This window comes from Pan troglodytes, chromosome 7, assembly GCF_028858775.2.
Source record: "Pan troglodytes isolate AG18354 chromosome 7, NHGRI_mPanTro3-v2.0_pri, whole genome shotgun sequence".
NCBI lineage: Eukaryota > Metazoa > Chordata > Mammalia > Primates > Hominidae > Pan > Pan troglodytes.
This window is the reverse complement of record NC_072405.2, coordinates 87,175,348-87,191,991: the sequence shown is the minus strand read 5'-3', so window position 1 is coordinate 87,191,991 and position 16,644 is coordinate 87,175,348. Positions and strand designations below refer to the sequence as shown.

The following is a 16,644-nucleotide window of genomic DNA, read 5'->3' as shown; positions in this document are numbered from 1 at the left end:
AAAAATGTACAGTTTTTGAGTTTATGATAGTTTAAATTATACATAACATCAAAATTAAACCCTTGCAGTCATCAAATATTTTGTAGTGTTTATTTTTGTAAGAGCCTTCCTTTCTTTATGTATCTCTACAATGTTGAAGATAATTAATGGGTCAAAATAGAGATATTATGCATTGTTGAGCTAACTTGGATAAACAATCTTTTAAGTGCCTTAAATTATATAAAGACTAAAAGTATCATTATTTATTCTATGGAAAGACACTTAGGTCTAGCTATAAAATAATGCTTAGAGAACAAGTCTTAGGTTAAAATACTCATTCTTCCCATGACACATTGTCTTTTCACGATTTAATTCAAAGAATTTGCCTTTTTAAGGCTCAATTATGTTTCACCATTGTTCCCATGCATGTTCCTGTTAAGGGTGCCTGATTCTGTTGCTAAGCAACTTTGCAGTCTTGTTAGGGCTTAATGATAAACTAATAACTATTTTAAATATGCCTGTTTGGATAAGGCCCCTTTAAGAATATCCTGATACTTCTGTCTAAGAGGCTATACAGACTTTTTCATTTTGACTTACGGGAGCATAAATGATAGAATGATGTTTTCCAGAAGAATTGGAAGAATGCCAACAGTGCACCAGAAAAGCACTAAGTCTTCCTTCCTTCCAGTATGCAACTTCCTTTTTTTTTTTTTTAAGAAAATGGTAAAATCGGTCAAATGACAAGTCAAGGATTTCAAAGAATTGTTAGAAAAATAGATATTTCTTTTATTCAGTAGATTACCATTAGTTTTTTTCTCACCACAAATTCTTTAGAAAAAGTTTCAAGCCATATTGTTTTGAAAATAAGTATCATATCAGCCCAACATGGGTATTTGAATTTTATGGGACTTTCAGATTGAACTAAATTGTTAATTAAATTCTCTCCACTTTGCTTGCTCTTGTTCCAGACATCTCCCTTCAATTCAGGAATATCTTCCTTTATAATTTTTTTTAACCAGATAGGACTGGCACCAAGCAGCTTTAATATTTCTTGTCCTGACATACAGAGACATATACAGGAACTATCAATACCTCTCCAGCACATAATAGGAGTTAAACAGCATTCTCAATGCACATCTGAAAAACACAGAAAGATTGTTCCCTTAAACGTCTTTCCAGTGATAATAAAACCAAGGAAACAGAGATATTTCATTAGCAAAGAATCACAGAGAATGTTTTAAATACCGGGAAGAGCCCCACTAACTTCCATCTCAATGACCATCCAAACCAGAATTTAATTGCTGAAGGTTCTGCCAAGAAACAGATTCTCCTTGTGTTGACACTCCCTTCAGATGTTTTGGAAGGTACCCCAAAATATTAGCCATTTTTATCCTTCCCTGTCTCTAGCATTTAAATGTATATCTAATACTGCATATATTCTATTTATATTTTGTGGATGATCCTTTCTTGGGGGTGTCATCTAATATGTAAAGTTAAAAGTTCTGTTTCTTCTATTCTCTAAAAATTAAACGATTACAATTTAAGTTTACAGCAACAAAGTCTAATGGCTTTATAACTGGGCAACAGAGGTGAGGGTGAGTGTAGCTATATGGCTACTCTGTCAGTTTCTGCACTTATGAAGCGGAGCCTGTCATACTTTTCTTCCAGACGAAGGACTATTTAGATATGCTAACATGGTGTCTACCATATACCATACATTAGACATAAGCTCCTTTTCCTATCTTCACTGGGTATGGCCCACTTTTAGTTGTCTAGGATTTACTAGAACAGTTCATACCTCCAGGAACATGTCTCTGATCATATTCCTTTATAGCATTCATATTACCAAACTAAAGACTCTTCTTTTGTAATATCCACACTCTTATTCCCATATCCTTATTTCTTATCTTATTCTCTGAAATCTTTAAAATTCAGTCATTTTTAACAAGTATTAATTGAATTACTATGAGGTGAGGGGCATTACTGTAAATCCTGAGATTACAAACACACAAGATTCTTGCCCTCATAAACTTCATAGTCTCTTGTCAAGAGTAATAAACAGACAAAAACTTGCAATTCATCCAGATAAAATCTGTGACATTGGCAATCCTGTGCCTCCATAGTAACACATAAACCAAACATCGTATGTTCTCACGCATAAGTGGGAGCTAAGCTATGAGGATGCAAAGGCATAAGAATGATACAATGAACTTTGGGGTCTTGAGGGAGAAAGGGTGGGAAGGGGGTGGAAGATAAAAGGCTACAAATTGGGTTCAGCGTATACTGCTTGGGTAATGGGTGCACCAAAATCTCACAAATCACCACTAAAGAATATACTCATGTAACCAAATACCACATGTTCTCCCAAAAACCTATGAAAAAATTAAAAAAACAGAAATAAATGAAATATTTAACTCAGATAAGGGAGGATGGGTGATCAGGGGAGCGTCTGTCTTTTCAAGCTTTTTTCTTGCATTGGCAATCAGATCTGAATCTGTGTTCCAGGTTTGGATTGATCAAGACAGCCTTAAAGTTCCCACTTAGCTTGATGAACTGCCGGCAGGTTTCTTCCTTCTGGGACCCTAGGCCTCTAACCACCCTTTTTCAAGATCACTTACTTTAGAAAACTTGGAATTGTAAATTCTTCCTCTGACTCTTTGAGCTGTAAATATTTTACAACCCAAGAATGTCTTTCTGATAGACCTGGGAACCATCTTTTTGAAATGTAATAATCAAGAAAGATAATAATGTTCCTATTTCCCAAACTGCACGAAGGATAGGACCCTAACTTGGCTAAGCACCCATTAGCAAACACAAATGTCTAATCACATTGACAAACTCTACCCTAATATCCTCCAGTATTTTTCACTAGCTCACCGCATCATTTAAAAACTTGCCTCCCTTTTATTTCAGCAGAGTTGAGTTCAGTCTTTCTCCCCTATTGAAATAGTCTTGAATACATCTTTGCTTGCCTGTTTAATTCTGTTCTTTAATAGAATGCATCCAGATTTTATACAAGAGGAAGAAATGGATCTTTGCCTAATGTTCTACTCAATGATACCTAGCATTTTGTCATTGTAATTGCTGACTAAAATAAACTCATTGTATTACGGTCTAGAGGAAACTATTTACAATGGCTCTAAACTCTTTGACTAGCAATAAATGAAACCTCAGAGTTCATTTTCTAATTGTAAATATAATTTTTTCAAAAATATATTTCTTTACACTTATGCACAAAATGGACCTTTGTTTCACTGAGACTCTGAGTAGGCTCAAGTAATCACTTTTCCTAATAGCTTTATTCTTACTTTTTTTTTTTTTTTGGTATTTCTGTGATTTCAAGGGTTCAGAATTGTGAGCAAACTTGAGACCAGTTAATCATGCCCATCATTTATAAATTAATAAAGACTCTGCTGATTTTCAATGAAGCTTATAGGATCAAATAAGGCACTTGGCTTCATGGGCAGTCTTGACTGAGAAAGGATTTCAGAGAATTGATGGTTTTATCTAGAACTCTGAATTTTAAAATTTGATGGGAATTTCTAAATCAATTATACAAAATTACAAATAGTCTTCAAGAAAGACCATATAGCAAAATTTTCTAAAGATTGCTGTAAAAGTTAAGCTTAAATTTAGTTCTAAGTTAAAAAAAGTTCATCTTGCCACCTTTTTTATTATAAAACTTGTAAAACCAGATTTTTGCCTTTTAGTGTGCATATCTGCTACTCTAGCTTTTTCTCTTCCAAAAAAAGTTTTAGTAACTACATTATATACATCATGTCATACAACACATAGCATCTGAACATTAAGGAAATATGGGAGAATGACTTTATCTTTTCCTGCTACATTAAAATTATGACTTCACACTCCTTTGGACAGTTTTTAAAAATATGCCAGTCATCTAAATCACATAAACACCCATATACATATACCCAGTGCAGCTTTCTTGTTTGGAAACAGACTTTTATTGGTGTAAATAAGTGACAAAGTTAGTGTGTTAATTTTGTGTAGTTATAATTTAAGACACCGTAGAAATGTGGTTTTAATGTCAACACATATACCTTTTTCAAATATAATGGAGATTCATGTAACCACCTGATAGTGCATGTATTTGTCCATTAAATAAGGTTTAGAATGTACTTTATTATCTCAATGAATTGAGTATGATAGTATGATATTTTATAATTATATCTTTTATTTCATCATATATTGTAGATGTAGAGTCACTGGTGGGAACTATATCCCCTGCATTATAACAATATAATTATTGGAAAGTATAGTATTCTCTTAATATCTAAGTCAACATGGAATAACAGATTTTCAGCAAAAGGAGGGAGTTGCATATATTTGACCTTTATTGACAGGCCTATTTGTCTCCAGAAATTATCCTATCTCTATGCGATTCAGTGTTCTTAAGGAAAACCAAATTTCCTTGCTGTTTAATTCTTTGTTTCCACAAAATACTTTCTAAACACATAGCTATTAGATCTATGTGAGGTGGATGTATATATCAAAATTTCTTCACAAGCCACTTAACCAAGGTGCTAAGTTTTCCGGAATCCAAAACAAATCAGTTTAAGAGCTAGGTATGCAAGGATCCTGTAATACTCTAGATTCCAATGAGCTGCAGTTTTTATTAACTCCACATTACTCAGGAAAGTTAGATTGGGTCTTTACATTGAGTTTATTTAATTAACATATGGTTAAGAACACAATTTAAATGCAATTACACTAGGAGATCATGACTGGAAATGCACAATAAGGCAATGTATAAAAAATAAAACATCACTCACATATTCCCTAATTGTGTTCTGCTAAAGAGAGAATCTCACCTCCATAATGAGGCTATTAATATATTACATGTTTCTGGTAGTAAGTTCTCATCTTTTAAGAAAATACATCAAACCTTATATCTGTGTAGTTTAATCCCTTTTAAGATATATTTTCTAATAATACTGTTATTCTAATATTTTTTAAAACTTATTTCATACTATTTATCTTAATATACTTGTGAGATAATTATTGAGACATTTTATTAATATTTTATTTAGTCTTAGAATTTCAGAGAAAAGTGAACCTAGAGAGGTACTTCTCCTGGTTCAAATTGTGAACATGAAAATTCTGAATTTAAGTAACTGGACAAAGTAGGTCATGTAGATTAAGAAAACTAAGATGAGCTTCGTCTTTCATCACATTTTAGTTGCATTTGGATTAATCTGGGAAACTTCACCCAGATTCAAAAATTAGTAAACCTCCTAATTTTTGAAGGTGGAGAATTTCTACTCTCTGGCTGATTTTTAAAAGGTTGACTAGAAAAGGGTTATATAAATCAAATTAGTGCAAACAACATACTGTCTAGTCCTCTCTCAGTCACCACTTTCCTAATTAAATTTCAAAGTCATTAACTACTCATCTTATGTCTTTAAATTTAGAAAGCCTCAAATTAGCAACAAGTATTCATATGACTCAAAGCAGGAATGGTTTTACAGAATGATTTTGGTAGATTTATATTTTCCTCATTTGTAACATAAGTGGTTAAGATATATAAATTAATTATAGAGAAGTCATATATTTTTCAATGGAAAAAGTCCTATTCCTGTGCTCTTTATGGCTATTTGTGTGCAACATTTTAAAAATACTGGTAAGGCCAGGTGCGGTGGCTCACGCCTGTAATCCCAGCACTTTGGGAGGCTGAGGTGGGCGGATCACGAGGTCAAGAGATCAAGACCATCTTGGCTAATATGGTGAAACCCCATCTCTAATAAAAAAACAAAAATTAGCCGGGTGTGGTGGCGCCTATAATCCCAGCTACTTGGGAGGCTGAGGCAGGAGAGTTGCTTGAACCTGGGAGGCAGAGGTTGCAGTGAGCCGAGATGTTGCCATTGCACTCCAGCCTGGCGACAGAGCAAGACTCCCATCACAAAAAAAAAAAAAACAAAAAAAAACAACTGTTTTTCTTTTTTCTCTTTTTTCTTTTCTGATTCAAACCTTCAGTATTTGTGATGATTAACTGTATGACTAACTAGACAGTAAGATCCTCAAACAGTTTTTAACTTATTAGAATAGTCTTTGAAATAGCATTTTAGTAAGTGGGTGTTGAATGAATGAGTGGACAGATCTCATTCACATTATAATGCTTGGATTTTTATGTAGAAATACAAGGTTTAATTTTGTGGTCAAATGCTTAAAAATGGAAACAGAAGTTAATAATTCCATTTGATTTATAACATGACCTCTGTCTTCAGTAGCTGGTGAAAAAGACTAGTTTTACTGGTGGCTTCAGAAAACAATAAATAGACTAAACGGGTTACAAGAATCAACATATTTATGGTATCTATTTAACTGGTTTGAGAGCTGAATGAACAACAATCAGGTGCCAATTTCAGTTATGAGGTTTTAACGGCATGGGTTTCAAACTCCGCTCCACATCTCATTTAATTTTAACTCATTTTGTAATGCTTCCCAATCCTGGCACACAGCCCTTATTTTGAGGTAATAGGATTTGATTTTTTTTAACGTTACATTGAATGCTAGAGTCAAAAGTTTGTATGTGACATGAGAAATGTGATACTTTGGATATGTGGCTATTTATGATAAATGCAGATCTACAGAAGTTTACATGAAACAAAAAATGCCAATTAGAATTTCACCCTTAAAATAATTACAATTTTGTAATTATAATTTAAAATTGTAATTACTGACAGTCTCTTCCTTCTTAACTATATGGTCCTATATCTAGGCTGACTAGTTGTGCAAGATACCGAAAGGTCTCCACTGGATATGCCATTGAAGAAGCAATTTCGCAGGGGAAGCAATTTTGCAAGGCAAAGCAGATTTTACAAGTAGTTTCCAAATAAACTAGTCATGTCCCCAGGACAATCACACAATTAGCAGTTTCAATGTATTAGTTGATGTATTCGACAAAGCCATGGATTTCATTCACTCTTCAGGAAACCTTCATTGTATGAAGATAGCCTCTCTGTGGCTAGTGAGCTAGGTCAGATTTTGTAAACTCTAGCAAACCTGGGCTCACAAAATAATCTAATGAGCATTCTTGATCTAAATTCAAACAGAATGGGATAAAATACATAGATCTTTGCAGGAAGTTTGGACATTGAAAATATCTGTCACTTAAGATGACAATTCAGCTTAATAAATGAGGCAAACGGTACTGATGAAACATGCCCTTTCCAAGGAAGGAGTCACGATGATTTCTATTGATGCTATCAGTATTTCCACAAGCTTCTGTTTCCAGTAGGTTATATATAGTATCATAGAGGAACACTGAAAACACATAATTGAGGCTTCATAAAGAATCAGAAAAATACTTTAAATCTCCCTTGACAAGAAAACCCAAGCTCTTTTATTGATGAGAATTATTATCATTATAGAATTATAATGTTACTAAATATATAATTTTTGTATTCAGGGAAGACAGACTGGTATCATATTAGTATTATGTCAGTAAAAGCTAATTAGTATACAAAATATGCTAAGCTTACACTAGGGATTCTAAGTTCTGATCTTAAGGTTATGCCACTTTATCTCAATTTTCCAGCAAAACTGTTTATCGGAGTTACTGTATATTATCCCACACTATATCAGAACTATTTCAAAAGCAATCTTGTTAGTCATCTCCATTAAAAAAAATCCAAGCTATGCCTTTTCTATGAAATTTTTGGTGGTTGCCATGACAATGGTATTTCTATCTCAGCCCACAACTGATATTCTTCAGCTCTTACCCAAAGTAACATGATTTTGCTTGCTAGGTGTCAAATTCTAAGATTCCAAAAGATAGTCCCAACATTTTCTCCAAAGACTGGGGTTGGAAAAACAAAAGCATTACTAAATGTTGAATTTTTAAAAAATCATTTCTATTTTGAGCACCCTAATATAGGTATTTTCATTTTGCATAATCCTTTCTTTTCATTTTAATAAGGAAGCATATGTTTACTTAGTTGCAATTATAGAAAGCATGTAATTTAGCTTTTTTCTTTACTATTTCCAATAGTGAAAGCATTTTCCATATATTACCGTTTGGGAGATTCTTTAATAATAAAGAATATATGACATATAATGGATATAATCCATATTTAATCAGGCCTCTATTACTGGCTGTTTAATGTGTATTTACTTTTTCCTTATTACAAATAAATCTGCAGGTAACATTTTAATAAATATATCTTTTTTTCCTTCTAAGAAATTATTTGAAGACGGGGTTATAATTTCTTTGGCTTGGACAGTAATTATAAAAATGTGAATCTGAATGTGTTTAGATAAGGTACATACATTAGTCTGTACTCTCTGTTGTTATCTTCTGTACTACATGACCTACTACTATTTACATGACCTGCCTGACCTCTGAAAGCATTTAAGTTTTTGATTCCTGGATTAATAGATGAAAAGTATTTTTATGGCTTTCAATTACTTTTATCAAATAGCTCTTCAAAACCAGTAATACCTATATTTCAATGTCAGCAACATTCACTCAAGTGTTTTCCATGTGCTAGGTGCAGTGTAGGCACTGGAAACAGTGCAATAAGACAACGAACAGGGAATTTCGAAATATAGTGTGCTGGAATATGATTCAGAATAGGATGTTAGGTGAACCCATGAGAAGGACAGAAACCAGCCTTTCCCAAAGTAGATTGTGGCCCATTACAGGGAGAAAGGGTGGTGGGCAGGTGAAGTATGAAGGAAAAAAAGAACTTCAGGCAAAGAGAGTACCACATGCAATGGCCTGGAAAATATAGAGCAAAGTACATTGAAATTTCAAGTACTGTGAGAACACAGAATTTAAAGTTAAGTGTTAGAAGACATGAGGCTGTTGAAGTAAGTTGGAGCAAAAACATGAAGGCACTTGCTTGCCACGAGGTAGAAGGTAGTATACATGTACATTGTATAACAACATAGCAATCCTTAAGTGTCATTTAATAATTTTTGTCTGATTTATTAGCTATATAAGTATGTTATAGTAAATGGGTTTTAATATGCATTGCATGTGAGAACATCAAATTCCTGGCATAGTTAATAGCATGAAAAGTGCCACAAAGATCAGAAACTTCCCAGTGCTTGAAAGGAGACTTGTGGAGTTCGACAGCAGCACAGGCCTATGATTAGGGAAATTGGAAATAACGGAGCTGCAGCCATAGGTTGGAACAGTAGAAATGCCTGAAGTGCCAGGATACGGAGTATACTCTGGATATATTCAATGGGCAGCAACACGACATCGTAATTTTAGAGAAAACAAAGTAACAATGAAAGAAAACACCAATTCTCTTAATTAAAGCAAAATTGAAACTGGCCTGATTTTAGCATTGGAAAACAATCTCCAGGTAGGTGACAGAGGAAAACTGCATCCATTTAGGAATTCTCTTGTTTTGATTATCACTGGCACCACCATACCAGCCTCTAGGCCTCCACGTTAATGCCTGGGTTTAGGTGTGAACAAAGGATGTTGCATTATTTCACTTCAGTACATATGATATAGTTGAAACATTAAAGAATTGATGGGAAAATAAGAGAATAACTAAAAAAAACAGAGTATGAGAAAAATAAGGTCTGTTTTATAAAAGCTAGTTTATTCCTTATAGAAGATTGCTAGCCTGGAGTCCCTGAAACTTTAGTTTGTACTCCAGGTATCTGTTAGCCTGGTGAAATAATATGTAAGACATTGTGTGCATTTATACAGACCACATACGAAGGATATGATGGATGATGACCTCTGTCAAAAGACAGAAAAGAAACTTACAATTTGCCCATTAATGCAAGTCAAAGGCATAGGGTGGGACACTTAGAAGCAATGCTACAAGGAATCTGAACAATTTGATCCAAGCACACAGCTCTCTGGGTTGCATTATTTAAAAGCAAATCTTAAAATATCTGGAACCAGGGTTCTGACCTCAGTGTTCAAGGCATGTAGAGTTCTGAGAATCCCTTTGAAATTACACTGAAAATCTTGGGCACACGTATATTTGCGTGTACATTTCTGAGAGGGCACTGAAAGATTCATTAAGCATCACCTTGCTTTAATTCTATGGCACATCTTCATGCTACTTACTGTGTTGGTTCTCTTCATTTCTGAAGGAGGAAGTTCTCGCTGCTGAAATCTTGGGCATAATTCAGCAGGTGGTGACAGCCTTCCCCTGAAGGAAGAGCCCAACACTCTTCATCTTCAGATGGATACGAGACAGGAAGGAGATAAGACACTTTTGTAAAAGTTGAAATAAAAAATAGAATCTAAACTATGGTGGTATGACTGGGAATACAAAAGAGAGTACAGGTAGGAGGGGCATCTTGGTATTTGGTACACACCACAACATCTTTTTGTCAAGCTGTCATTCTGTCTGGAAAACAAATTTTAAAAAATTGTCACTATTTAATAGGAAGAAAAATGAAACCAAATAATCAGTGCCTAGCATATGATAGAGATACAGCAAATTCTGGAAAAAAAGCAAATGTATGCTGGGACTACAAATTTTAGTATTAACAATATATTAATTTGCAGAACAGATAGTGGTTGGCCTTTTACATTTCTGACGTTTACAATATCTTAATTTCTGATCACCTCACATAAGCTCATTTGATCTCTTATTGTTGCAGTGGAGTTTAGAAGTTTGAATTTTGAGATGTGGATGACATATGAAGTTATGAGATAGATGAATATAGGTGCTGGAGCTAAAGAAATAATAGAAAGCTTGGTGAACTGTAGTTGACTACAAATGGCCACTGGTTCTGGGGTGAATAGGAAGTGGCCTGAACAGAGAGAGGGCCATAGTACTTCCTAACTTTAAGTTCAAACTAGGGCAGTGCAGTATGGTAGTAGAAGCAAAAACAAAGTGGCATAAATACAAGGAGTGGCATGGCTCTTCTTACTGTATTTTTTGAGACAGGGTCTTGCTCTGTAGCCTAGGCTGAAGTGCAGTGGTGCCATCATGGCTCACTGCATCTTCTATCTTTCAGGCTCAAGCAATCATCTTGAGTAGATGGGACTACAGGTGCACACCACCATGCCCAGCTGATTTTTTAAAATATATTTTTTGTAGAGATAGGGTCTTACTATGGTGTCCAGGCTGGTCTTGAACTCCTGGGCTCAAGTAATCCACCCACCTTGGTCTCCCAAAGTGTTGGGATTACAGGTCTGAACCACCACACCCAGCCCCTGCCTCTTATACTCTTGAAAGAGAAAGCTAACCTTCTGTTGGAGATGGTAGAGGGAATCTAAAAAAAAAAAAAAAAAAGAAATCCAAATTTCAGTTGAGCTGAAGAAGCCAGAAAATGTGAAGAACAAAGAGGGCTGTTTTGTTAGGAGCATGGACATAAAAACAAGTGCTGAAACATGGTTTTGACACTTTAATTACCATTTGAATAATTGTGGACTATCCAGAAAAATATGAACAGTAGTGCACATTAAGTCAACATTGAGGAAAGTGATATATTTATTTGAAATACAATTCAACTGATATTTTGCAATGTTTTAACAAAAGTTCACATTATTATATATATGTAAATTTATGAAATAATCAAAAGTTTAAAGAGAGATCATGTTTAATAAGGATGTGCTATTGCTTAATTCAATGGTTAGAGAAATAAAAGAGTTCAGTGGAAATACATTTCTGTCAGATATTTCCACCTGACAGCTGTTGTATATATGGGATCCAGTATCTGCCTTTCATTTCCCTCATACTTCTTTGAGGTGGGTTTAGCTTCATGATTAAGAGCATGACCCATTGGGTTGAAGCCTTTGGGTCTGAATTCTAGATTGCCACTGCCAACTGTGCAACTTTTATTTGTAAAATATGGATAATACTTGTGAGAGTTAAATGCCACTGATAAATAGTAAGTGGTATAAATTTAACTGCTTAAAAAATATAAGAATATTATTTATCAGGAAGAATTTGGAGAGTAGACGATGATAGTAGATGGATTCATAGGGGAAATGCAGAGATGTTGAGGTTGGGCTGAATTGAATTAGAATAAAATTAGAATAAATAGTTTCAAGAAGGTAACAACTGTTTTAAAATTTTGTAAATGTACCTTGTAAATATATATATATATATATATATATAATTTTGTCAATTAAAAATAAATAAAATTTGCCAATTTAGTTTGGAAATTATCCAGAAATAGCTTAGCAAAACATCTGGTTAATGTGCTATTCAAAATTAATTTTATTTTAATAGATTAAAGTTATATAGGCCTCCTTTGGGAAGAAAACTAATTTTTCTCAAATGTAATAATTATAAAATGTAATAATTATATGTAATACAGATTTTTGTAGATGGAATCATTGTAATTAGAGTATACATATGTGTGACTTTTATGAACACATACAGAATGTCTAAAAAAAAAAAATTTGCGAAAAAAGGAAAACCAGAAGGTAACAACTGAAAGAAGTCCCTGCCCCACCCCCTCTGTCCCTCTACCTGAAAAAGGGGAACGGTTCACAGGAAAAAGAGCAGGAGTTGCAACTGGTGACTTCTGACTGCTTTATATTCTTTGCTGTTAATTTAATATAATTTTAATCCTTTTAGGAAGAGCACAATCTATTCCCAGTATGTCACAGCCTCTCCCATCTCTCTTGGCTTTGAACTGCCCCAATTTGTTTGGCCCTGCAGGGATTTGACTAGGAACAGCATGCTTGAAGTGCTTTATACACACAATCATAAGAAGCTAAATACTACCATCCAAAATAGATGTGGATATATATTTATGTCTATTTGAGGGACTATCTATACAATGTCTCTTTTGAGAAGACAGCAAAAGCTTAGCAGATAGAGTTCTTACCCTCCCTAATACTTGCTAGGGACAGGGGTAGCAGGGGGGCAGGGGGGCAGTGGAGCTGGCACCGGCACCCTCGAGACCTACATTTTTATTTTTCGTTTTCCTCCTAGCATTAGAACTCGTAGGGAAGCAAGTTACACCCTTTTATTGCCTTATTCATTCTCTCCATGCATCTCCTACAATCAGGCTTCTGATGCACTTTTTTTTTTTTTTTTACTTCATTTCTTCTCTGATGTTGTAATTGTAAAAAGAAAATGAACTTGCCACACTCCTCTTTCTTCTTGACCCCAATGAACTATGAAACTGCTAAATATTTTTTCCTATCTCTTTTATCTAGCAATCTATCCTCAAAGGTGTGAAATCATATAATGTGTAAGACAGAATTGTTCTCTCACATAAAACTGTAGGTGTATGTTTATATATATGCAATTAGAGAAATCTTCACATTCAAATTAAATTCGTAGAGGATCATGCATTATATGTAATATAATTAGGTTTATTACATATAATTATATTACATGTAATTCTAATGTGAGGATTTCTTTAATTAATTTTTCCCTTTAAATTTAAGCCCTGCAGGTAATAAATATTTTTGTCCTTGTGGACTACATAATCACATATTCTTCATTTTTTTTCCTTTTTTTACCTTTTAAAAATGTAAAAAGCATTCTTAGCTAAGAATGGGTTTGGCTTGTAGATTATAGTTTACTGCTGTGAATTATAGTTTGCTTACTGCTGCTTTAAAATAAAAATCTCTGAGTTAGAGAAAAATAACAAAACTCAATAATCAGTATTGATGTTAGATGTTCTACATCTCAAGAAGTACTGTGGAGAAAATATACTTATCAATTCCCAAGAAATCTGAGAAACAGAAGTAAATGGAGTCAGATCATTTATGAATAAATCAGACAAGTTTTTAATCCACTTGCTTATGCCCCTGAGTCTCCCTTTTTGTTTTATGCAACTGCCATTTCCTGAAGATGATTTCTTCCTTACATTGAGACAGGGTTCTCATCCTCACCTCAGATTTCCTCATGTGACAAAAGAATTATCATGTTCATTTTCTCAATCTCTTATCACATACCACTTTTATCTTTGATATAGCCCAAATGTTACTGTTCAGAAAATTATTTCTTTTGCCCATTAATTGGATCTCATCAACCTTTTCCTCCAAATGTTTTATGCCACATTTAATTAACTCAAATTACTCACAGCTGATTTCCAGGCCTGCCAATATACCACTTCTGCCTTTCATTACTCACCTTGTTTCTCTGCACTTTTTTGGTCTATCATTTTTGCCTCAAATTTCTCATATTTAAAAAAGCCTCCTTGTCATAGCATGCATAATTCACTCATAGATGTGGAAGAAACAGATGTAATACCTTTCTGCCAAGACACCCACACTCTCTCACAATGCCCAGTCATTTTTCCCTGGGTTGTGTGTAGGATGGGTCATTAATATTTTGACCTATTCAACACTAAGCCACATATGCTACGGTAACACCTCCAAATTCGGCCTGTCTCCCAGGCTGTCAACTTTAGATCAAGCTTTGTCTCTTGAACGTCTTTGTTCCCTAGGGGAATAATTTCTAAACTAATTACACCACAAATTTAATATATTACCTCAGCACACACCAAGAGCTGCCAGATGAGGTAAAGTGCAGAAACAGTTTCTGAAGAGTTTCATCAGGATCTACTACCGTATACCTGACACTTTTCTTAGTATTAGAAGCTTAATATGGCAGTGGTTGTCTTTGTGACAGTTTGGACACCAGAATAACTGTTATTTACTACTCCAAAATAAGCTTGAATGCCTCTTTCCTTCTCCTTGAGAATTATTCTAGTTAGTCTTGAAACTTTGATGTAGTTGATCTTCAAGACAGGTATTGCCATAAATGTCCCTGCACCTGACTTTCAAGAAAACTCATTACTCTCATATTTCCCCAGGATAACTATAGAAGTTTAAAACAATAAAGAGTAGTACCATGAGAGAGAAATAAGGTGGGTTGTTGTTCATTTATTCAATGTTTATGAATAGTTGTCATGCACCAGGCATTTTGCTTTTGATGCCAGAAATAGCAAACAGTCCCTGCTTTCAATGCCTCCCTTAACAAAGTCCATGAGTTTCCACCAGAGAGAATAGTATAAAGAGTGAGTTAAGAGCCAGCATAGGGTATGGGGGTTATATGTCAGCACAGGGACGTAGAGAAAGAACAAGTTTAGGGCCAGCATAGGGTATGAGGGTTATATGTCAGCACGGGGACTTAGAGAAAGAAAAAGTTTATCATGAAATACTTTTGGAGACCAGGACACCTGATTTATGTTTTGAGGAAATTTAGGAGTGTGAAAGACAAGAAGGTTCACAAGTGAACCTTCTAGGCAGCGGCAACAGCATGATTTAAAGCAAGAAAACATGAAGAGCAATGGTGGTTCAAAAGAACTGTCAATAGATAAGTATGTCTGCAGCAGAAGGCCCATTTGAGGCAGTAGCACAAAAGATGCATGCTTGCTAGCAACCAAAACTTGCAGTGGATAATCTACTGTAAGGATGCATCACATTTTTATTTTCTTTCATTCTAGAAGTATTTAGTGAGTGGCTCCTATGTGCCAGTAATTATTGTAGGTAGGTCCTGCAATGAAAAAATAATAAAAAGCCAAGACCCTGATCTCATGGAATTTGCACTCTAGTTGTTGGCGGTGGGGGGTGGGACGGAGAGGGGGTTGGGAAATAAAGTAACTCAAAAATATATCGGTTATTGCATAGAAACAAATATGTGGATAAAGTTGAAGACTTTTGGTGGTGCTGGAGGTGGTGTAGATTAGAAAGGGCTTTTTAGACTATCTCTTTAAGGACTTGTTCCCTTGTGGCTTTCCACCTCTTAAAGGCAAGGAAATGTCTACCCTTCAGACAATAGAGAGCAAGTATTGGAAAAATTTAGTCAGTTAAGCTTCAAAGTCTAAAATCTTCATAGAGATAAATTTTGCTAAAAGTTTATAGCTATCTTTTACTGTATCAGAGAATTAGATGGATAAATCCAAATAATTTTCTACCTAGGAAAAAAATCTCAGGGTTTGCCATGAAAGAAGGTTATGAGTAAGAAGCTTAAAAAAAAAAAAAAAACTAAACCTTGTTACTTGGGGAAATTTTGGGAAGAAAAGAGCTGGTACAGAGGTTTATCAAAGGAAGTGGCCTATAGATCCCTCAGCCCCTTCATAACTGGTCCCCAAAACCCTGAGCTCTATCTAGGTCTATATACTAAGTTCCTCCAGCCATATGCCCTGACACTTCTTAGAGAAGGAAAGGTAAAGTTGTAGACTCAGAAGCATTATTTGAAAGAACCACTCAGATATGGGAGTTCACTGAGATGCCAGGATTAAAATGTAGTGTGTGTGTGTGTGTATGTTTTCTAGCTACCCAGATAAGTTATAGATTATATAAAAACATATTTTCTTTCTACAGTAGAGTTGTAATCTATTTTGTAATCCTGCTGCAGTAGCAAGATACACAAATATTTCTGGGTAAATACATGGACTATTCGGGGTCAAAGAAACTCTTATATATGCTTTCCCAAAGTTCAAAAAAGAAGATACACAGCTTTTTGAGGAAAAATAATTGAGTAATAATTCTCATGCAATTGTTTCTTCTACCTTCCTTGGATTTTTCCATTTCAGAATGAAATGCAGTTGCCACCTTGTCCTCAGGCTAGTTAATAGTATTTGCACCTTTTTAGACTATGGACTATCACAAATAAAGACAGTAACTAGAATTGGATTGTCTACCTACATCAGACTCCTCTTCTTTTTCTTTCAAAGAAATTTGTGCTCACTACTTCCAGAGTCTCTAACCAGAGCTCAGATGGTTTTCCTTTATTTTCATAGCCT

At 34.7% G+C, this 16,644-nt stretch overlaps 1 protein-coding gene and 1 long non-coding RNA gene across 18 annotated transcripts in view; one reads left to right on the top strand and one right to left on the bottom strand.

Moving 5' to 3' along the window:
• LOC107976352 (uncharacterized) overlaps positions 1 to 16,644 on the top strand; it is a 519,171-nt gene that overhangs the window by 113,215 nt on the left and 389,312 nt on the right. The gene's annotated exons all lie outside the window — the stretch shown is intronic.
• PKIA (cAMP-dependent protein kinase inhibitor alpha) overlaps positions 1 to 16,644 on the bottom strand; it is an 87,835-nt gene that overhangs the window by 50,190 nt on the left and 21,001 nt on the right. For 2 of the 17 annotated variants that reach the window (XR_010159610.1, XM_063817204.1), the window contains exon 2: positions 10,040 to 10,151. The exons of 13 other annotated variants lie outside the window; for them this stretch is intronic. The gene's annotated coding sequence lies outside the window, so the exon portion shown is untranslated. Of the gene's footprint in view, positions 1 to 8,016; positions 9,411 to 10,039; positions 10,152 to 10,293; positions 10,326 to 16,644 lie in introns of those variants that run through there. 2 more of the 17 variants (XM_063817206.1, XR_010159613.1) reach the window with 2 other exon arrangements.